Source organism: Solea solea, chromosome 15, assembly GCF_958295425.1.
Source record: "Solea solea chromosome 15, fSolSol10.1, whole genome shotgun sequence".
NCBI lineage: Eukaryota > Metazoa > Chordata > Actinopteri > Pleuronectiformes > Soleidae > Solea > Solea solea.
Window position 1 is genome coordinate 10,864,886 of NC_081148.1, and position 23,274 is coordinate 10,888,159.

Below are 23,274 nucleotides of genomic sequence, written 5' to 3' on the forward strand. Positions count from 1 at the left end.
GATCTTTAGCAACTTGATTTTGTGTTGATGAAGCACACAATTGTTGCATACCTTTTATTGTTAGAGGCCAGTTCAATTATCTCAGGCACAAACTTTCATTTCATTGTCTCTTACTGACAACACAGAGGGATGTCTTACACACGCACAAGAGGTGGGAATGTGCTATTTTTCTGGCTTTTATTCGTTCGGTACAGGCTCCGTGTGGATTAGATAGTCAGTTCTCATGCTACACACACAAGTAGACTGTGTGTATCTGTCCTACTCCCTGTGACATGTGGAAACCTACATTGCTAACGGTGACAGGACCTGTCAGCTTTTGCCAAAACTCAGGTGGCGATAGAATCAGTCGGCGAAGGCTGAGCCTGTTCAGAGACACGCAGCTCTCTCACTCGCTGCTTAGACGCCGAAGTCTCCAAAAAGAAAGTTTTCAACACTTTTCCGCAGCTTACCCACTGCACTTCCATAAATAAACCTATTGTGTAGCCATCGTCGCTGTCATCGTACTGATTCATAGTGAAGCTGTTCAAGTAGCGAGTGACAAAGTGAGGCGTCTGCAAGTTTGTTTCTGTACACAGCTGGGGAATAATTCAATTACAATGTTACGGCGTTTCAGTTTACCGATACTATGTGTGCACTATGAAATGTTTCTCTTTAAATATGTCGGCTTTACCCATCTTTGCTGTAACTTTGGGAGACAAACCGAAACAATTTCCATGATCCCATGCTGCTTTTGGGGGTGTTTTCTTATTGTTTTGATTGGCAGCAGGAATCACATTACTGTGTTTGTTGTGTTCTGTCATCGTTCTTCATCTTTCACTTATGTGTCTAAATGGGTGATTTGTTGGATGTCTGTATTGTGTGTGTGTTTTCTATGATGAATGCCACTCGTGCCTTTCAGTGTCAGTGTCAGTGTCAGTGTGCGTGTGCTTTCCTGGGTTCTGTGTCACGGTGTGTATTACTAACAGTGGTATGGTTGAAGGCCCAGCCAAGAGACGCACCATGATGACATGAGAGGACAAACTGTACTCAAAACAGTGTTTGTTTCCAGCCTTTTTTAGCCCTGTCTTCACAACACTGGCCCTTCACCTCCAGTCAGCACCCATCATCATCATCATCACTGCATCTGTGGGTGGGGTTTTAGATGTTGGGGCTGTAAAATGACATTGTCCCACGAGGCTTGACCTCCACATTTAATACAAACTATCTATTTTCCCTATTATTTCCCTCTGTACCACTTTATTTGTCCTCCACCCTGCTTTCTTTCCATTCCTCCCTGTCTGTTTCTGTCTCTCTCTTCCTCCCTGTGTGTTTGTGGTGGCTGTTTTTCTTGGCAGATGCAGGGGCAAAGTGGTGACTGGGTCCCAGTGACACTGCACAACTTCCCCCCATTTCAGTCTCTTCCTCTCTTCCCTTCCTTTCTCTGACAGTTTATTCTTGGCCGATGACTCCATGTCCTCAGTAGTTTATAGGCGTCGCTCTCCCAAGATGTTATGCTAATTGTTCTTCCATCTCCCCACCACGACGTCACTGCATTTGAATGTGTCACTGATAGTTTTGTGTGCATTATTTTTTTTTTTCGCTGCTTGCGATCACTTTTGCATGTTTGTGCAATAGTGCAGCTGTTTGCACTCCCGTTGTTTGAGTGAAACTCTCAGCCATAATTGTGTTTATTTATGTATGTGGGTCTCACTTATCACACTCGCGTCTCTTCATTTAGGAGAGCTTGGCATGGTTGCTGGTGTTCCACAGCAAGTGTTATGTAATTATACTTCTATGGATGCTGCATTTATCTGTGCAAGTGTCATGGTACAAATTATGTTTGTGTGTGTGCGTGAGCGAGTGTGTATGTGTGAGTGTTATGGTAAGCTATCCATCTCAAGGGCATCTGCTTTCCATTAAAGTTTAATGGATGTCAGATAAGAACATGACAAATGGATTCAGAATGCCTGAGAGATGCCTTAGCTGTCCCAATGGGGGAGCCAGAGAATCGCTGATGAGAGAATAATTCTTCTATTTTTCCATCTCTCCTTCCTCCTCTTCCCACCAGGGGCCCAAGAAACGAAGCCAAAGACATTTTTGACGATAATTTTTATGATTTGTGTTGGCTCTCCTTCTGTGCCAGATGGGTGGGATTTGCCACATAGAACAATAATGTGAGAGCCAGAACTATTAGACCATCATTTGAAAGTATTTGAGAGCCAGCTTGTTGAACTTTAGCTGGCAACCTGACTTGACACTATTTGAATTGTTTTAATGGTGCAAGCTCTGTTTAACCTGCTGGTGTGCCAAGCAGGTTAAAGTACAGTAAATGTTTGAGAGTTGTATGACCTGAGTCTGCCACCCTTTCTGTCTTTGTATTGACATTTACATTATCAGTATTTTGTTCGCTCTTCTATATCCAAAAGCCACCTAATCATTTCATCAACTTTAGAAACATTACCAGAGACTTACTTTTACCTTGTGATTTTAATTACAATGGAACTAATATTCTTCCTGCTACATTTTTGGGACTAGAATAAGAATACAATACTTTTAAGGTAAGTGCTCATAATGTCTTGATTTCAGGCAAAACAGGTTTTGATTGTAATTTCACTGTAAGGCGCTCAGGTTTTCACAAACAAAGCTGCACATTAACATCTGTGTAGCAGTAAACACGGTTAATATCCCCTTGAAGAGAGGACCCAGGATTGAGCCCTGAGGAGCCTCACAAGTATACATGGACCACAGATCCTAAGCAATGCATCCCACACTTTGTTCATTTTATAAGAAAGGTTTAGAAGATGTTGTAGATGATCAATAGTTTTAAAGTTATAATTTGAATACAACAATAAGACACAGCTTTTACCGCCACTGGACTGCTGCAAGTTGCCATTTTCGCAAGTTAAAAGTATTCCATTACTACTCCCTCTTACTTTGCATTTCTCCTCTTTTCCTCCTGTGTCTCTCCTGGATCACCTCTCATTTTTCCAGATGTCCTTTTCACACTCCATTCATTTTGCTTGGACAGCAGGAAGTCATGCCTGTATCCCCACTGGATGCAGATCCACCCTTTGGAAATGGAACTCTTAGGGATCTTCCAAGCTAATATTGCCATACTGGCCCTCAAGCCAACAAAATGAGTTACAGTGCAGTTGACCTTGGATTTATTGCCCTATGCTATGTAGCTCCACTCACATTTTTCTTATTAAATGTCCAAATCTAATTTCCAAATGTAAATCAGTTTGATCCTTACCTGACTTTACCAGTGTTTGCTTCTGTGTGGTGTATTTGTATCACATGTATGTGGGATTCAATTGCAGTCATAAAAACGTGTCAGAAATCTAATTCTCTTACACCACCACCCAACCACATTCTGTTTCTCATTGCTGCTCTCTGTTGCAGAGCCAGCATGCGTCAGAAGCTCCCTGTGGTCCCCTCAAATAAAGACAGTAATACATATGACTTAAACCAAGTGCTATTCCATTAATCATCTGCTTCGGAAACAAATCAGGTGCACTAGTTTGACTCTTGCCTTGTGATATGACCCCTCTTTGAGACTCTCAGAGTGGGACTATAGAGATGTCATGGTTTATGGCTGTAGAGTGTTGCAACAGCAACTCACAGGGAGAACATAGTTCTTCATTTAAAGCCTTATGGAAACTAAAAGTTACAGCAAACCCCATGTCCAAGATATTGTGATCCTGTTTATGAGCTGGGACACGTTTGTCTTCAAAAGTCATCTCTGTTTGGATTCAGGCATTATTTCTCTCTTTGTTTCACTTGTCACCGCATAGGCAATTGCGTAATTGTCTGCCGGTTTCTTTCCAAGTTGAAACTAGGGATTGTAATGTGAGAGAGCAACAGGTACCGCTTTTAGCACTGTTAGGGTTTGTGTGTGTCCTTCAGGTCTTAAAAAGGACAATTATCAATTTTCCATAAAATGTATTTATAACGGATTGTTAAAAGTGATCTATGATCAAGTTCTATGTCACTTTTATGAAACTGCATAGCCTAACAAACACATATACTGTATACACACTGTGTGGACACTCATAGACATAATGCTTTCTCTAGCCACTTACCCTAACCTTAACCATCACAACTAAATCACTAACCTAACACTAACCCTAAAGCCAGGTCTTAATCCTCAAAAAGCCTGTTAAAGTTGTGTGGACCAGCCAATATGTCCTCAGAAACATAGGTTTGCTTGATAATTGGTCTGGTTCTGGTTCTGTAATCCTATTCATCTGAATGTAAATTCATTGATTTGCTTTTTAATTTAGTTTCATATTTGCCACCCAGACCATTTTCTTTCTCTCTCTAAAGTTGTTGAAAAAACCTCAGTGTCCTCATCTGAATAAACAGAATTTGAAAAATAACAATGTATTTTCTTATCTATGTCACTGGACTCAGTTCAGACTCTCCTTTCACTAAAGAGTTGTCTGACCTTAAGCCTAAAAAGATTAGTGCCATTCACCTACATGAATGGCCATGAGGGTTTGTTGGCTCAAACTTCATGGACACAGGTAAGTATTCTCTTTCTTTTTCATTGCACTGTGTGTGGTCAATACTAAAAGCTTTCCCTAATATTTAAATACATCACAAAAATTATTTATCATTAACAGTACTAAGTGAGGAATCTGTCCATTAAAAGCTGGAGTTAATCAACTGAATCAACTGACGTGGCCTTCTGTCATCATGACACCGTATGTGCAGTTTAAATTCAAACCAAACTCTTTGACTTTGTTTTAATTCTTGCATGCACAGAAAACCCAACCATCTTTAATTGTTGGCACTGAACTTAATTTAAAACTGTGTCGTGGTTGAGTGACTCGTCAAGAAGGCTTCAGTTAACCCTTTCATAGTCCAATCCCTAGGTTACTACTTCTACCAAAAGATCCACGTAAGATAATTACCATAAATATCAACGTTAGGACAAGCACTTTAGGTCACAATGATTTGTGAAGCATTTTTCTTTATATTTATGGCTGCAATTTGAATAAAATAGAAATATATGACTATGACCTTTCAATTACTTGGCTTCAGAACAGACGTACAAGACCGGGCAGGAAATCTCCACATCGTCAAGTGACAAAAATGCTCCTCGTGTTTTGGAACAGTGAATGAAATGACGTGAACTGGCTGCCTCTTTGTTTACTCACCATTCAATCAGCCTGTCTCTGATTATTGAGTGGTGGGCGTTCTCCATCTTTTGTCTATGGTGGCTGAAAATGCAGAACCTTGTTGAGGCAAAGCATGAGGTAAACTTTTTGGAGTGTTTACAAAGGGGCTATGGGGGACTTATGCGGGATTATGCAGGATTTCCAAAGGACGGCTTTGGTTAATAAATGCAGGCTTGTCGGGTCCTGCTTTTTTTGAGTTACAGAAAGGGAATGCTGTTTGGCAGGCTGTTGCAACGCATGCATGCACATATGCACAAACAAATAGATGGGGAAAGTGGTCTTAGACTTCTGGACTTCCCTTGCACTTCCATAGACATGAAACCTGCAGCAGCAATGTTTCAGGAGCTCTCTTCATCTCACAGACCTCCTCGTGAATCCAAGGACTGAGCTGTGGAAACTGTGCTAGTTTGCTCCCACTCCCACATACACATACCCACACTCAGACATACACATCTGTAAAGTATCATGGCCCCTCATTCACCAGGGAACTGTCGTTGGGCTGGACAGACAGCAATCAACATCTGAGAGAACGAAACGCAGCAGAGCATGTAACGAGAGGGGGAACCATAGGAATAGCAAAATACCTCTGCTGTAGACAGCCGAATCTCTTCAAATATTGCCTGGAACCTAAAATGAAGCAAAGTTAAGATGATTTTTTTTTTGGTTTACACATGCAAAAATAACAGAAAGATGTGTCAAAACTCATGTTATTGTTTATTTTATTTATTTATTTATTTCATATAGGAGTGCTAGGACATTTTAAATCACACACACGTAATTTATCATTTCACTTCCTCAGATTTTTTCCACGATATTACATCAAGTAGCATGCAAACTGAGTTTTTGTATTTTTTACAAATGAAAGTAACTTGTTTTCCCCTCTAAACTATTAAACTAGAGTAGAGTATCAGGTGCCCAACTGCTCACTGCCTGACAGAACACTTGTCTGTCTCTCTCTCTCTCTCTCTCTCTCTCTCTCTCTCTCTCTCTCTCTCTCTCTCTCTCTCTCTCTCCACCCCCCCCTGTGTGTGTGTGTGTATGCTTCCGTGAATACATATGTTTAGATTTTGTGGTCCACTGACTACACATAACTCAAAAAACACTCTCACAAAAGAATCCAGGACAGGTGGGATTGAATGCTGCAGAGTACACTGATCCACGTCAAATCGCTACAGGGAGAGAGGGGGAGAACACGAGCAAAGGAGTGGGAGAGAGAGAAAACGGACGGGCAGAACGAGAAAACAAGATGTAGCGAGACAGATGAAGAGAATGATTCTACAAGATTTAGAGCATTCCTGCTTTTATTGTATATGCAAGCTACTCAGCTCTTTAGCCCATTGACCTTTTGTACAATGCTCACGGAATGGACACACACACACACACACACACACACAAACTCTCCTCCTCCCTGATTCCTCTTTACAGATAACTTTCAGCTGGCCTAACCAGCAACTCTGAGACTTTAAGTAAACACTGCTCAGATATTTCAGTCTTATCACCATTCTCCTCTATTCAAAGCCCCAGGACGGCACACACACACACACACACACACACACACACACACACACCCACCTCCCTCTCTTCCCCATTAACAACTCCTTTTTTTTACTGTGCCTTGGAGTGTTTTTTAGACCTTGGATTGAGGCATAGTAATGCTACATGTAGCAGTTTTTCAGCTCCAGAAAGTGTTTAACACAGAAACATTAACACATGAATAGTACTAATGACCACCAAGTTGATCATTCAATGAGTTTTGACAATAAAGGACATTTTAACTTAAGGTTAGTGAAGTAAATGACAGAGACAACACAATTTTCTCTGTTAATCTGATCCAAAGATTCTTCTCTCTTCTACTTCTTCTAACCCTTCTCAACGAATTTTAAGTCCACGTAATAAGATCGAACAGTGGCTAAGTTAAACACCCAACGTCATTAAACAACATGTACCACATTTAAGACAAAAACAAACCAACAATGGTTGGCCACTTACAGAAAAGATTTGACCTCCAACGTTAAAGCTGATATTTTCATAGTATAGGTTCATAGTGTTGAACCCACAGAGAATCATTAAGATCCAGCAGTAGTAAGCTGCTGTTTTCATGGGAAAGAAAACTGAACATTACCTGCCCAGCACCAAGATACACACAGACATAATTAGCATCCAGCTTGGAATTGACAGCCAAATGTTTGTCTCTCTATTCGCTGACAATGAAAATATGAGTTGTCGATGTCTTGTTTGCTTTTGCTATAAATAAATAAATAAATTAACATGCAGCGATGAAAATTCCAATATTTCAACCTTTCTTCAGCCATTTAATCGGTTGTTTATTCAATGTAGTTTGAACTCTTCATCCGTCAACACTGACTCTTACATCTTGCCAAGTTTCCACCGAGAGAGTTGTGTCATCTGCTGACCAGCTGTGCTTTAGACAGTCCTGAAGGGATAGTCAGTGACCAGGCAAAGATTCGGTCAGTTTGAGAAAGCTGAACATTTTTCACATCATGCTCAAGCAATTTTTGTAAAGGAAAATCAAACTGAATGCCTGCACAGATTGATTTTAATGTTAGATTTGAATAATGAGAAAGTATCAACACATTTCTTATTTTTATACTACGGCAAGTTAAACACCTTTTACCTCTAGATGCACCCGTGAAGTGCCTAAGAGTACATTCACACCAGTCCTTCTTAAGTCCTAGTTCGTTTGCTCGGAAAATCCAGTTCCAGGAGGTGTGAATGTGCAACCGAACTCTGATGGGCGCCAAGGAAGCAACTCCGGTCCGCCTAAGAACGTAGGTCTCTGTTCGCCTCAAGTGAACCAAATGCAGGAAGCGAACTACAACGCAGGGCATTATGGGTAAACACAACCAAAACATACATGTGTATGTATAGAGCAATAGCCAGGAGAAATGCCTGAGCCCATTGTTGCAGCGTATATATGTGTCGTATGTTCACGTAAAACAAAATAAAAGAAAACAAGAGTTCCTATTACAACTCAGTGACCCATCAAAATGACCTGACAACTGTTATTCTTCTGTGGTTAGCTGTAACCACAGAAGGCAACTTGCTTGATAATCAAGTTGCTTTAATTAAAAAGTTGTTCCTGTATAAATGAAAATACACACAAATACGATTTTAGATTTTGTGGGAGTTTCTATGATGCACCCATCCTGATTAACAACTGTTTCATCCTGCTATCTGAAAGCAGTTTTTGGTGTCTGTAGGAGAAGCCCAAACCCTCCCCCTTCCGTTATGGAGGTCTATCTCACCCACATAATTAGGGTCAGATCATATCAACTCTCCCTCCCCTACCTTCTCCTCATCCTTCACAATCACTCCTGGCTCCCTTTCATCTCCCCCCAAAAGAATGCTTGTTTATCTTTCGCCCTCTCCAGATAGGGCAAGAACAAAGATGCTTTTTGTGGTTATGTTTGTGAGTGTGATAAAGAGAGAGCACACTTGCATGGATGAAGTTAAAGTGGCAACAAAAGCAAAGGTCGTGTGACATTTGGTTAATTATGGAATCCATTTTGAATGTGTGTGTGTGTGAGTGACACCTGAGTTAGCACTCCTGTGGACTTATTTTGACAGGTTAAAGTGTCAGGAATCATCATCTCTTCTGAGAATGAATACAATATTGAATAAATATGGAGATAATATATTTAGGACCCAGATCGTGAGTTAGTGAGTGATATGAGATTACTCAGTAAATTACAGGAAAACAAAAACACTTTTTTTCATGTCGGGGTTAATGTGACAGTTTGTGTTAGTGTTGTGAGGCCCACACACACAAAAAGACAATCTCTTACTTTGGATGCTGACCTACTGTATAATGAACTATGCTTTGACCCAAAAATCATGAATGCACACATGTTTATGCTCACAAAATCTATGAAATAATGAATACATACTATATCATTTGTTATTTTATCAATTATTTAGCCTGGAAGGTCCCATTAAGATACGAGATCTCTTCTTTCAAATAGTACAATTAGATACGGAGACAAAACAATTTCAGATAGAAAACTCACAACAGAATATAAAAGCTAAAAGGAAGTAATTAAAGAAGAGAAGAAGAAGAAGAAGAAGAGAGACATAATAAAGTTAAGTGCAGAAGTATACAGGCCATAGCAACAAGATCCTTAATTATTGTCCCTTCCAGAGATTATTCTTGTTAAAAGAGTTTTTTTTCTCTCTCCTGACGCCCATATATAGGGCTTACCTAATCAAATATTTCAAAAAGCCTTGAAATATCTGATAAGGCTTGATTGGGCACTTTGGAACATTTGTTAAGACAAGTCCTATATTCATAAAGTTGGTTATTTGTAAAGATTTCTATCATTTGTGTCGCAGTGGAATTGTGTATGCAGACCCACAGCCAAAGAGAAATAAAGCTCCCGAGTTCTAACACGAGTAAAGACCAATCATGTTCCTCCACCCTTCCTGCATGTGTTTAATCTGGATATCAGGTAGACTCTCATGGAGGGGAGGTGGGCTGCATGTTTGGATGAAAGGAGTGCTGATGGAGGAGAGACTGGAGGGGGGAATGGGTGGATGATTTAAGAAGAAAAATAAGAAACAGCTGGCTGCTCTGAGTCGTTGGCTTCTCGTCAAACAGGAGGAGTGGTGGAGAGATGGCGTCACCAAATGAACCGTTTTATGGACCGGGTGAATTGCAATGTAGTTGCAATGCACATATAAAAATGAATTGTAGATCTGTGTATTTATTTCCTAATAATATAATAATTGTGTATCCTACGATTTCTAGCTGGGGCCACACAGTTAGCACTCTTGCCTAAAAGATAATAAAAAGACCCGGGTTTGTGACCCGGTCAGAACAAGAGCCATTCTGCATGGTGTGTAGTAGGTTTTCTGCAAGTTCTCCGGCTTCCTCCCACAGTCCAAAACATGCAATATGGGGATTAGGTAAATTAGACACTCTAAATTGACTGTAAATGTGAAAGTGAATGGCTGTTTGTCTCTATGTGTCCCTGTGATGGACTGGCGATCTGCCCAGGGTGTACCCCGCCTGTCACCATATGCCAGCTGAGATTGGCACAGCACCAACCGTGACCCTCATGAGGAGGATAAAGCAGTAGAAGATGGATGGATTTCTAGCTGCTCTTTATTCTTTATTTGCACTTAAAGCTCTGTTGATGCTATAGCTCCCAATTGAGCAATTGTGTCAAAGATTCAGCCCTTCACTCAACAGTTACAGGTCCAGGGTTTAACATTCACTAGGGGTTATTGGTTGCATTTGAATATACTATCCATACCTAGGGTTGTATAAGTAGATTATTGCTTGAAAATAAAAATTAATAGCGTTACATAGCCTTTTATATATATATTTAAGGCAAAGGCCTTGCTTTATAGAGGCTGTTAAACAGTCAGAGAGTATGTTTCACATTTTGATGTTGAAGCTTGCGACAGAAAGGAGGAAGAATGACATCCATTCATGTTAATAGTTGTTACCAAGAAGATGAAATTCTGGTTCTGCAATCTGTCAAACAATCCTATGGGTCACACTGGGGATATGTACTGTGTAAAAGACATGTCAGAAATGATGTCCCGACTCTATGTGATCATTTAAACTGGAGTATTTGTTGGATGATTGTTGATACACATGCACTCCAAGTGTGAACAAACCAGCTGATTCCTGGCCAGTTGTACATTTCTAGCAACGCCAGTATTGGTCAACATAACCCGACTCACAGCCTTCAGCTGCAGGTGGGAACACGTAATATTAAATTTGATATTCCCTTTTTGAGGCTAACTTATTAGAACAATCATAGCTTTCAGTCTCCATAGACACGTTTCATGTGGAAAATGTGATTAATCATAGCCTTGAATGAAAGATCACATTCTATGAATCACCCCGTGACTCCTTTAAGGGACTATGAGTCCCAGATTGAGAGTGTTGGTGGACAGAGGAAGTAACTGAAGGATGAGGAAAATAAATTGTTGTGTTGTGTGGCTTTTGGAGTCAGAGCAAGGACTGAGAACTGTGGGGTCCACCCCTCACCTCTCGCAAATCACAGAGTGTGAGTTTGATCCATTAGTGGTCAGTTTGTGGCCATAACTCAGGGTTCAGGCTGTACACCTCCTCCCCAGTCCCCTTATTTTTACTCATCAAGACCCCTACACTATACCCTGCCAACATCCCCAGCCTCTTGGGAAACTGCCCCACACGCAACCCTATAATTTTGGTGAAAGATTCAACGGCTGTTATTTTTATTGAATTCCCAGTAACATTGCTGAGATGACAGTTAAGTGTGGGTGACTGGAGCTCTGTTGCGGGAGCCATTCTGGGGCCAGAGGGATGTTGAAACTGGTGCCAGAGTGGGAATAGGCAGGTCATTGGCTCTTTCTTTTATACAGTGCAGGGGAAAATGCAGGGCAACAATCATTACATTAATGAATGGCTTGCCACGCTCTCAGGGTCCCAGGCAGAAGCAGCCAGGGTTAAAGTCAGCCAGCGGGCTACTGGCCACTAATTATGGGATTGCATCCAGAGGGAATTGTAAGGGCAGAGCACAATTAACAGACACGCCGTGTTGTGTGTGTATGTGTGTGTGTCTGTGTGTGTTTTTTAGGCGACGCCATGATCCATCCATGTTCAAGCAGGTAACTGATGTGTGCGAGTGTGTGTGTACGCATGCATGGGCATGGCTATAAATGCTCTTTAGTGAAGCATGGTGATGATGCTCATGACTCAAACCTTCACCATCCAGGGCTTCATGCCGTCTTTTATGAATTCCAACTGAATCATCTCCACTAATTTGTTCCGCAACACTTGTGTTTTTGTTGCCGTTGCTAAGCGACGCGGTTTGATTAGAGATTATGAATGGAGGCCTATTTTGCTCTCTTCAACAGCGACGCGGTGACGTCAAACACAGGCCTGTTATTCATCCTTCCTCTCAAACTGATGTGTATTAGACTTATGAGCTCACATGTGCGCATGGATGAGTGATCGTTTCAAGACCTGCAGGTCGATCATGACTTTTGAGGTTGATTGTTCCACACCTATGGAGTCAAATACAACCAGATCTACAACAAAACACCATTGTAAAAGTGATGCAGTCTTTCTTTGATCCTTCAAAACCGAAATACAAGCACACAATTCTACAGAATAAATGTCAACGTGATAGTTTTTACAGTCCTATTCAAATACTGAATTACTGCCAAGGCCATTGGGCATATTATTAGCGACTTAATTTATAATTTTACTACACCAACCTCAATACGGCATTATATTAATTCGTCTTATGTTCACTCCCACGTTCACACCTACTGTCAGTTTAGAGTGTCCGATTAACCTAATCCCAAATCTGCACGTTTTTGTACTGTGGGAGGAAACTGGATTACACGGAAATAACCCACACACACACGCACACACTGAGAGAACATGCAAACTCTACACGGAAAGGCCGTCGGTCGAACCTGCATTCAAACTGGTGACCTTTTTGCTGTGAGGCAACAATGTTAGCCGCTGTACCACTGTCTACCACACCTCAATTAAACTTTATCTTTCAGGTTGTTTGAAAATAAACAGTGTTATTGGTGATATATATATGGTTAAATCATAATACCTAGCTCTTTTACAGGTGGAATGTGTCACTTACTTTTGACAAATAGTTTAGACATTTACATAATTGAACATCTCATGCACAACCATGGAAATAAAAACTCCCAACAGAACCAGCGATGTGTAACAGTATGTGTCCTCCATGTTCCCTGCTCTGCTCAGTGTAACTTCTCTACTGGAGTTTTACGCGGTGTCGTGAAGTCTGGTTTGCTCTGTGAGTTTTACCCCTCGGGTCTGGGAGCCTGAACCTCTGGGGTTTCACTGCACTTTCTCACGTTCCTCGTCACACTAACACACATACCACACAGTGACACACACTGAAGTGGCGGTTGCCCGGCGCTCCCCGGAGACCAGGTTTGGTTACAGTTTTGCGAGAATAACACTGGACTCCACCACTGAGGGTGGCAACATGGCCTCCTCCTCCGCCTGTCCACCAAACGTCTCAGTCCCAGACACAACAGTGTTTTTGAACTGGCAGCAGGATTAGACTTTCTCACACTGTAGCAGACGTTCTTGTGAGGGTAGTGCTGTGTCTGTGAGTGTGGCCGTTAGTTCCCAGGACCACCACCCACTTTACATACCACAGCTGTCTTCAGTGTAACCTCCTGGATGATCCGCTGACTAATCCTTCTGTAATGATACTCTAAGCACCAGAAAACACCAATACTGATATTCCCCGTTAACACCCCACAAACCCCCTATAACCTTGGACTGTGAACTAAGCAGGCCAAACCTGCTGTCTTCTTTGGCAAAGGACCATGATTAACACATATTTTCACTTTGTATTTATAATAGTAGACACACATTCTCTTTGTTAGAATAACCAGCAAGCTTATTTGTTGAGTTTCCATCTGGTGGGTGGGGGTGCTTCCTGAACAGGAAGAAACACACGTACCCAGTACAAAACAAAAAAGACTGGAAATAGTAATTGAAAAGGAAATATTGCTATTGTTCTTTGGTGCCAGCTAATTCAGCTGCCTCTCATTTCGTTCATGCTTCATGTGAAGATGAAAAGACAGATCAGATCTGTAAACAAAATATTATTTATAGGCTTCATTAAATTTACTTTTACAGTGTTACGTGATGCAACCAGAACTTGTATTGAGAATCATTAAATAATGCATCATAGTTAAAATCATTTGAGTAAAACAAAATAATACATTTACATACCCTTTAGTCACACGTTGCAAGTGATCTTTCCTTTTTCTGAAGGAAAGATTTACTAAGATTGGGTTTTTTCTTTTTACCAAACTTGTTACACATCATTTAAACCAGGAGCCTTGTTTCTACAGTGAACTGCAGCTTGGAGCAGCACAGGGTCAAACAGCACATGTAACATACATCATTAAAGACGTGCTTCTTTTTTTATTGTCACTACAATAAAAACTGCAACTTTAAAGGAATAGTTCAACATTTATGTTTTATTCTCTGTACTACATTAACAATGACGCTTCATCCTCCTTGCTTCGTGGTTTTCCCAGGTCAGCCTAGCTGGTCTTGGTGACTTTGTTCTAAGTGTTCACTGCGTATGTTTGGTATTGATGTTTTGATTGATTTAGGTGACTCATTTACTTGTTACTTTTTCATAATATTTTCTGATTGCTGTACCCACATGCCCTTTTTCTGTTGTCTTCTTTTTTCTCTGTTGTGTCTGAGCAGTTTTGTGTTAAGAGGAATAAAATGTAATAAAAATATTTTTCAAAATAAAACAAAACAAAACAATGAAGCTAAAAGGAATACTTCACTGATTTGCATTTAGCTTTTTATCACTAGGGGAAACTGAGGTTGGGAGGCACCATTTTTCAAATATACTAGCCCTATTCTAGTCATACAAAGCAAATAGGTAAAGTATTCCTTTAACCTGTGAACTTGTATCTTGTAGCTTGCTATTTCTTGCCTGGGCCACTGACTTCCTAGGATGACAAATGACAGAGATGGTCGGAAGAAAAGCGGTTTCCACTCTTGCTAAATGCTTCATATTTATAAAACAGAGATAAGAGCGGCATCAATCTTCCCACCTTAATCTAGGCAAGAAAGCAAATGAGGGTGTTTCTCGAAACCTCTTCCCTGACCAGGTGCCAAACATCAGCAAAGATGTGAACAAATTGCACACTACAAGCATGATGCACCTGAGTTGCAGTGATAGCCTCTCTGAAATTCTTGTGAAACTAATTTGTGAGTTCCACACTCTGTCAGTATCCTTAAATCATAGTCTACAATTGCCGTACATTCCTCTTCGATCTATCACTAAGACAAAAAGGGGGCAGCTGTCTAACATGTTCCTGTCTGTAACTGCTCTTTCTGTGCCCTCTCTCTGGGTTGGGCTTTTTTTTCTAGCCATGCGACCTCTGCCCTCCAAGCGGCATGGCGTCTTGTTGACGTAGTGAGTGGATAGAAGCTGGGCTACAGCCCGTGGCGGCTTCTCGGGGATTGCCAATAAAGCAGCGCTGTGATTTACTCGGGTCACTGCTGCCAAAAATAAGCAGAATAGAGTTAAACTTGTCCTTGGCAAAGAAAGATGTCTGATTCCTGATTGTGCCTTGGCCAAGAACATCTCTCCCCCTGCCTCTATAGTGTACACAAACACTGATGGACACACACACACACACACACACACACACACACACACACACACTAGCTCCATCATCCCTGATTTGTTGTGTACGTGTTGTGCGTGCGTGTGTGTGTGTGTGTGTGTGTGTGTGTGTGTGTGTGTGTGCTTCTACTTGCTCAGACACAGCATGTGTTGTGGCTCATCAAGCCAGAACATGGAAACTGTGAGTGGCTGCAGATGTTGAGAAAAGGAGATGTTTTTTTTTTTTTTTTCTTCCCTTCTTAGTTTTAACATGTTTCCTCAAACTCCACTAAGACGCCTCGGCAGACCTGTATCTTATCCCTCAATCACAGAGGCTTAGAGGAGGCTCTCCGAGTCCACACAGCTCTCACTGCCCATCACCTTCAGTGATCCCCAAGGGATTAGGGCTTCAAACTGTATCTGAACTCACTGCCGTTCAAAATGCAAATGGAAGGCACAGACAGAGTTAAAAGTAGATCTGTGATCAATTCAAATGTTTTTTTTTTTGTCAGACATGAATTCAAAGTAGCCAGATTCCCACTGTAGCAGATGAATAGAAGCAGCCACAAAGGCGGCCGTACAAGAGAGAATTCCTTAAATGTGAGTGGGTGGAAAGAGCAGACAGTGCTATCCATTGATAATGCAATTAACAGACGCTCACTCTATCAGCCGTCATGATTAATCCTGAAATGTCACAGCGGCCACTCAGGAATCCTCCGGCATCATCCCCGTGGTAATCGCGTTGGCATTCCGGATGGGCCATCGGCTGGACCGCCTCACCACACAGAGGGTTATTCACCAGATGAGATGTGTGGGAAAAAACCTTGACCATTGAAACTATACATTAAGCCTGTGGTGTCAGTGATCTCTCGCTGTTGTCGTCACACGAGCGGGGATTCTCACACCCCTGCGACACACACCTGTCCCTGTGTGTTAAGAGTGCAGTCAGGCCACTCGGAAACTTGATGGTATGAATGAACTTCCATGGTGCTTGTGTGTGTGTATCTTTTTCATCGACTGAACAGTTGTTGTGTCTGCAGTGTGTGAGGTGAGTCATGAATAAATCATCAGACTTGCTCTTCGGTTTTCGTTTCACTCAGCTGCAGCTCCAGATTTACTTTGGATGTACCATCCACAAAAGATTTAGGAGCCAGGGATCTGCAAAAATAGTCAGTGATACATGCAGTCATGGGAAGGCCTTCGCGAAGTCTCCAGTTTCTTGTCATTTCCTGTAAGTGTTTGCAATGAGAACTTGTTTAAGATATTATATATTACCCAGGTGCAGGCGCATTATGAAATTCCCAAATGGTTAACATCCATGACATCTAAATGGCCTTGCGAAAGCCGACAATGGGTTGTTATCCTGCTCTGAAAACCATTAGAAGTACTATGAGTCAGATATTGCCAAATTCTTGGACATGCCTTTCTGACATTGAAGGGTCCAATTCATCTCTTGCATCCAACTGTTTTATTTCGGTAGATGCAAGTGCTAATAGAGGGCAGTATTATTGCCTCATGGGATCTTTGATCCTGAAACACTTGATGAAACATGAGTATGTGAAGTTTGCACAAAATTAGGAAAGCTCATTCGCAAGTGGGGCAGTGTAATAAGTTAAACGGATGATTCATTAATTGGTATCCCTTTTAAGTCTTTATTGAATTTGGTATTTTATTAATCAAGTTATACGGTAACTCAGTATAGCAATGTACAACTGTTCATTTAAACAATGGTGTGCTTTTATTTCTAATGAATCAAATATTTGAATTGTAAAATAAAGAAAGTACCATTTAACATTTACATTTAAGTTGTGACTACGTGTGTGGATTTCATTGCTAACTCATTGAAGAGGCACTGAAGATGGATTGTAATCCAACTACTCAATACACATTCTAGCATAATGTTTTACTCCATCTTGACTTGTTCTATATCCAGTCCAATCCAACTGTATTTATAAAGCACATGTTAAAGGCGACATAGAATGCTTGTATCACATATATATGTTAGTTATGGAGGTCTACTTACATATATTAACTTGTTTTCATGGTTAAAATCCTCCTAATAGCTGCAAACGAGCCAATCAAAATATCTCCTCACTGACGCTCGTCAGCCACGCTGTTTCAGACAAAACCACACCCCCACAACGTGGACTGTGTTGTGATTGGCCAGCCAACGAGAGCTTTCCTACTGTCCTGTGATTGGCCAGGTACCTGGAAGTGACGTAATAGATAGGCCAGCTCACAGATACACAGCTCCCCCTCTGGCACGGTGGATGCTCTGCATCTCAGCAGCTACAACGAGAGTAGTTCTTCTTCTTCTGCGGTTGAATGTACGCAACCGGATGTGCCCGGACTAGTGCCCGCACCGGGAGGTGCTACGGTGGTGAGAGGAGTGGTGAGGATTTCTGATGACGACATCAAACTACGGAAGTGCCGATCCGCTTCGCAGAGCCCAGGAAAACAATACAACGCTATTTTCTCAGCAGTGGCTGAACTGTTGTTCTGAAACTTTAGGGTTTCATAAACGAGGTAATGACGCAGATACACACACACAAACGCAGCGTTAATTGGAGCTTCCGGTCTATGTCGCCTTTAAAACAACAGCGTTGCGCAGTCTGAAATCTGTACATACATAGTATGCATATGAAATATGTGTCTAGTGGAAGAAAATTTGTTTTCCAGGTAGAATCTATGGACATTTATTACGTGGATTAGGGGCCAGATGTGGCTGTTGCATAAAGTGTCTTTGTTAATGACATCTTTGTGGGTCACATGGCGGAGTAGTGGCTGTCACTGTTACTGCAAAAAGACCGTGGTTCGTGACCCTATCCTTTCTGTGTGGAGTTTGCACATTCTCCCCCTGTGTGTATGGGTTTTCTAAGGGTACGCTAGTGTCCTCAAACAGTTAAATTGACATTGAGTGAATGTTTGTTTGTCGCTGTGATTGGTTCCAGCGAACCCCGTGACCCTCATGTGGAGGATAAAGCGGTTGAAGATGAATGAATAATTTAGTTGTTCATGATCATTCACATTCATTTGATCATGGTGTGGCAGGATCTCCGGCATTCATGTCTCTGTTGTCTTTCATAACGATGATTCTCGTGATGCGTAGAGTGAACATTATGGTGGATGCTGTGTATTTTGAATATTTTTGAACTGACGCACTGTAATTGCTATGCGCTGCTCAGGTTCTGTGAGAAGTCACAGTGAGACGAGTATTTTATTACCAATTCTGACTGAACAGCGATCAGCCCTCAGCTGCAGCTACATACAGACGAAGGCTGAGAGCAATTTTTCATTGTGAACGTGACAGACAATGAATGATGATCTTTACCCTGGTGGATTCTGTTTGAGCAGCTAAATCATTTAGTTGTTTTCTGCATGTTCATGTTGCTACTTTATCAATGTTTGATACACACACGTTTTGCAACAGAAACTTGTTAATGTGCTTTAAAACATCTTAATAAGCAGAAAACACACGTCACAAATAAGGTTAATCATTTATATCTAATTCAAAGAACGTCTGTCTGTCTGTCTGATAATCACACACCTGTCTAGTGGTTTGTTTGACGGGCTTCAAACTTGGCAGACGACTAACTAAGAGCACCAGTGTGTGTGTGTGCAGTGCTGACTCTGACATACTGTGTATATGTGTACGTATATTATGACCCTCCCACAACCGTCTACTGTGGTCTGCTGGAATCCTCTTTCCACTTAAGTGCAGCAAGCTTTAGTATCAGACAGAAACCAAACCAAAGTCCTTCACAGGCACTCATATCTTCTCTGTTACTGCTATCACTACAGTTAATGTTACGACAAACAAGTCTAAGTATCCTTTATTTCTTTGGCTTTTATTGGAAGTGACGAGGCACAGTGTTGCGGATGATTATGACGACGAAGTTATGATGACAGTGATGATTTGTCTTACATTGCTTGTTTTCAGCGGCTTGCGTTCGCGTGTGTATTTATGTAATGTTAGTGTTAACTGTTCCATGCCAAACCAGTTCAATACTTGGCCAAATAAAGCTGCGAATTGAACTTCAAACTCTCCCTCCCCGTCTCTGTCAGATCCCTCTCTCCCTCGACTCATCCCATCACTCCCTCCTGTTTTTCACGAAGAGCGCAGCGGCCTTACGCAACCCAATCAGGACCCTATTTAGGGAAATCAAGTTAAATAAACCGATGTGAACCGAATTCAAATAGGGACCCTTATATAAGAATGAGGTTGCTTCATAGATGAATAGCTCTTGGAATGAACACGGATTCCCAAGGCCAGTATTTATTTTCATTACCATCAGAATAGCTTCGCCTCTGAGCTCCGTGCTGAATGAGAACAGAAAAAAGAAAAAGGGGAAAATGAATCTAAACTCATTTAATCCTCAAGCGTCAATCCCATGGTTTAAACAGACATATAAGTGTTTTTGTGTTTTTTTTTAATGTACAGTACTCAAAGTATCAAGTTTCCCCCATGGTGATTAGCTGGTGGCTATGAACATCTTGTAGGTACATGTGTTATTATGATGTGCATTGGATCTTCTGTGTGTTACGGGAAAAAGTCTTCTTGCTCTTCCGTACCAGCATGTCGGGCTCACACCCGCCACTCAAACGTCCTCCATCACGAGCCTGATGTTGACTCTGGACAGTATGCAGACTCACACCATATAGAAACAATCCCGGTGAACTCTGAGAAACAGAGGTTTTTGCGCATGAGACGTTCTGCCTGCGCAACTTTGGTATGAGTTTCGACACGAGGCTTTGATGCATGATTCTGTCAACACGTACAACACAAGACTTCACAGAGGAACGTGTGCAAACAGCACAGTGTGGAGAGAAATACTGTTTGTTTTTCAGATGAGATGAAACATATATGGTCCTGTGGACAAGCTCGACAGTTGCAGTGGTAACATAACATCAGTAAAACAGAGAATGGAATACAGCGTAACTATCTAAGCATACTAAGTCACTACATGACAGGGGTGTGTCAATATCAGTGTTGTGAAGTACAAAATACTTTGTTACAAATTCACAAATCTGTACTTTACTTTGTTATTTATATTTCTAGCAACTCTTACTTTTACTCCACTACATTTCCTCTAACTATCTTTGTTACTTGTTATGACCAAGTAAAATCAGAAGAAGAGTTTGTAATAGTATAGAGATTTTCTAGTCTACCAGAGCCAGGAATTGAACCCACAAGCTTTCAGTTGAAAGACAACTCACCCTACCACTGAACTACCATGGCTCAGTCCTCACTCCTCACTCTTACTTCTTAAACTTAAGTATATTTTTATATCAGAAAATTACTTTTCATATGTAAGTACAGTAAATGTCATATACTTTAAGACTTTTACTTGTGACTTCAACTTCTACCAAAGTCATTTTCTGGTAAGATACTCAAGTTAATTTTTGGTACTGGTGAAAATGTCACAACTCATTTGAAGTTGACGTGTATCCGGATAAAAGCCAGATGAATTAAAAGCTGTCATGACACTTTTAATTAATGACATAGAGTGTAGGCCAGAGCGCAAATGTAATCGGGCTTGTGTTTCATGCACAACGAGCAAATGAGGCTCAACTTTAGCAATACAACTACAATTTAACAATAACAGTTCAAACACATCAATGCATATTTTTGACTGTAAGTGTGACAAAATAGTTCATTATTCATCGTCCAGCGTAACCAGCATCCCTGGTTAAGCTGAACTGATAATCAGTAAAACAGATTGGTGCGCCGTTGTGGTCCAGATGAAATAGTCATTGAATATAGTCACTCAATATCTACTCTACTGGAACCCAGCAGGCTGAGAGTGAAATGTCTTGATAAATACTGAATACTAATCATGTTCCTGCCAAGATAAATTGTGAAAACCTTCATGATGTGCCAACATCAGGTTAACATTTCATATTTCACCAAATACCAGAAAAGCAACTCCCATTCTAATCAGCCAGAGCTGTGTTTTGTGTTCTGTGCAATTAAGCAAGTACTGAACAACATATTGAAACCAAAACATGGATGAACAATTTCTGAGATACAAGTTAAAGAAACAAGAGGGCTTGCTAATGTGAAGAAAAGTAATGAGTGACATATGTTGCATGCACAGCTCGCTTAATGCAAGTTTGTCAGATTTAGAAACCGATATCACTTCCAACCCACTAAGTACTTGGCCCACTCCGCTCACTGGTTCAGGCTAAACACTAACAAGGGCTGGGCGATGACTGGCTGGAGTAGACTGGAAAAGGAGATTAACATTTCCCAAACTCTGACTAAACTCTGCCCTGCTTTCTATCAGACTTGCTGAGATGAAAGACGAAGACGACAGTGGGGAGGATGATGATGATGTGGAGGGGGAGGAGTGACGGCAGCATGCTGGTGATCTGTCTCTTCTGAGCGAGCTTGAGGGCAGATGAGGCTTCACATTCGTCCCAGTTGACACCCCATTTCAGCCTCTGTCCAAGTCTTTTGGTGATCCTCAGCGAAAACAAGGTACCGTTCCCAAAACAAACATGAATCACTGTCGTCCCCCTCAATATGAGACCCAGGTGTTGGGTCTCATATTGCAGCTCGTCCCAGCTGGTTGGTCTAACTGTTATCCTTGTATATAAATATCAAGATGTATTGCTGCACCATTTTGATCTATAACGCGGTAATAGCTGTCCAAGAGCATTAAGCAGTGAGACAATGTTTATCTGTTATGTAAGCATGACAACGCCACAGAGAAGACATGACATAGATAGAACAAAAAAACATCCATCATCCTTTCCTCTCACTTCTTCCATCCCTCTCTCTGAGTCCAGGCTGTTTCCTGTAGCTGAGCTCAGCACTGATATCAACCCTGCCCGTCCTACTGCCCCCGACCTTTGCCCTGTTGAAGCGGGTGAGGAAGTGTCGGTGGGAACTGGCTGGGTCAGGTCGGGTGACTCAGGTCCCAGTCCTGGGATTCTGGTTCCTGACTGCTCTGCAGGCCTGCTGTCTCTCTCTGTATCAAGCAGTCCACATGTGTTTCCTGTTGTTTTTCAGACTAGCAGCACTGTGTCGGCTCACCACACAAGAGCTGGGTCTTTTCCTGAGGCTTTGTTTGGCCTGGCCTCTGGGAATGGCTTAAATTTAGGTGTGTGTGACCCCCGCCCCCCCCCCATCCCATGATGATGGTTTGTGCCACTCGTAAAGTCTGGTCTTTAAAAAACCTCTCCTGTCTGTACAAATTCATAAACTGAGAGCAGGGCATCAGGTGACATGATGAAAAGTATTTCACTGTGTGTAGTAAGTTTGTTTATCAGGTTGTAATACAGCAAGGATAGCAGATACTGGTGCTGCTTCAGTATCAACTTTCTGATAATCTGACCTTGATTTGATACTCATTACTAAAATGCTTGAAGCTCAAAACCATAAAGAACTGGGCCAATATCTATAATTCAGTTGATTGTGAACAGCATCTGGCAGTAAAACACTCGAAGTACACACTGTGTCAGCAAGTTGTTTTTTTTGAATGTTCCACTTTGCTCTGCAAGTTCATTCATAAATACAGCGCACCACTTTTAAGCTCTTGAGCAGATGTGATCAAATGCTCCAAAAACTTCTTCACATGAACGACTCTTTTGGAATTTATGTGTTAACATTTGTGAATGAAGGGAATCATCAGGTATCTCTTTGTACAATGTGAGTGCATACATAAAAGCAAAAAGAGCTCTGAAGCTGCATGTCCCTCTTGAGGAGACAGTGAGTGGGACAATGCCACAGCGCTGGAATACTAACCAGTGGAAATTGCACTTCTCTTTTATACTTAATTATCTCCAGTGGAGTGCGTGGCCAGGCTCTGTGTACTGCTGCTGATTTTTCCGTAAAGGGATGAGGGGGAAGGTGGGGGTATAGGGACTTTATTAAAAGCAGTCGGTGCTGGTCGAGGAGCTAGACTCGCCTGCGCTCTCTCAGGCTCTTGCTCTTCTGCTGGGACTCATCC

The 23,274-nt window shown here is 41.5% G+C and overlaps 1 long non-coding RNA gene across 1 annotated transcript in view; it reads left to right on the forward strand.

Moving 5' to 3' along the window:
* Positions 1 to 22,426, forward strand: part of LOC131474275 (uncharacterized) — a 44,243-nt gene extending 21,817 nt beyond the window's left edge. Inside the window, exon 3 of the long non-coding RNA XR_009242279.1 lies at positions 21,607 to 22,426. This is a non-coding gene — a long non-coding RNA (uncharacterized LOC131474275). The remainder of the gene's footprint in view (positions 1 to 21,606) is intronic.
* Positions 22,427 to 23,274: the final 848 nt, after the last annotated feature.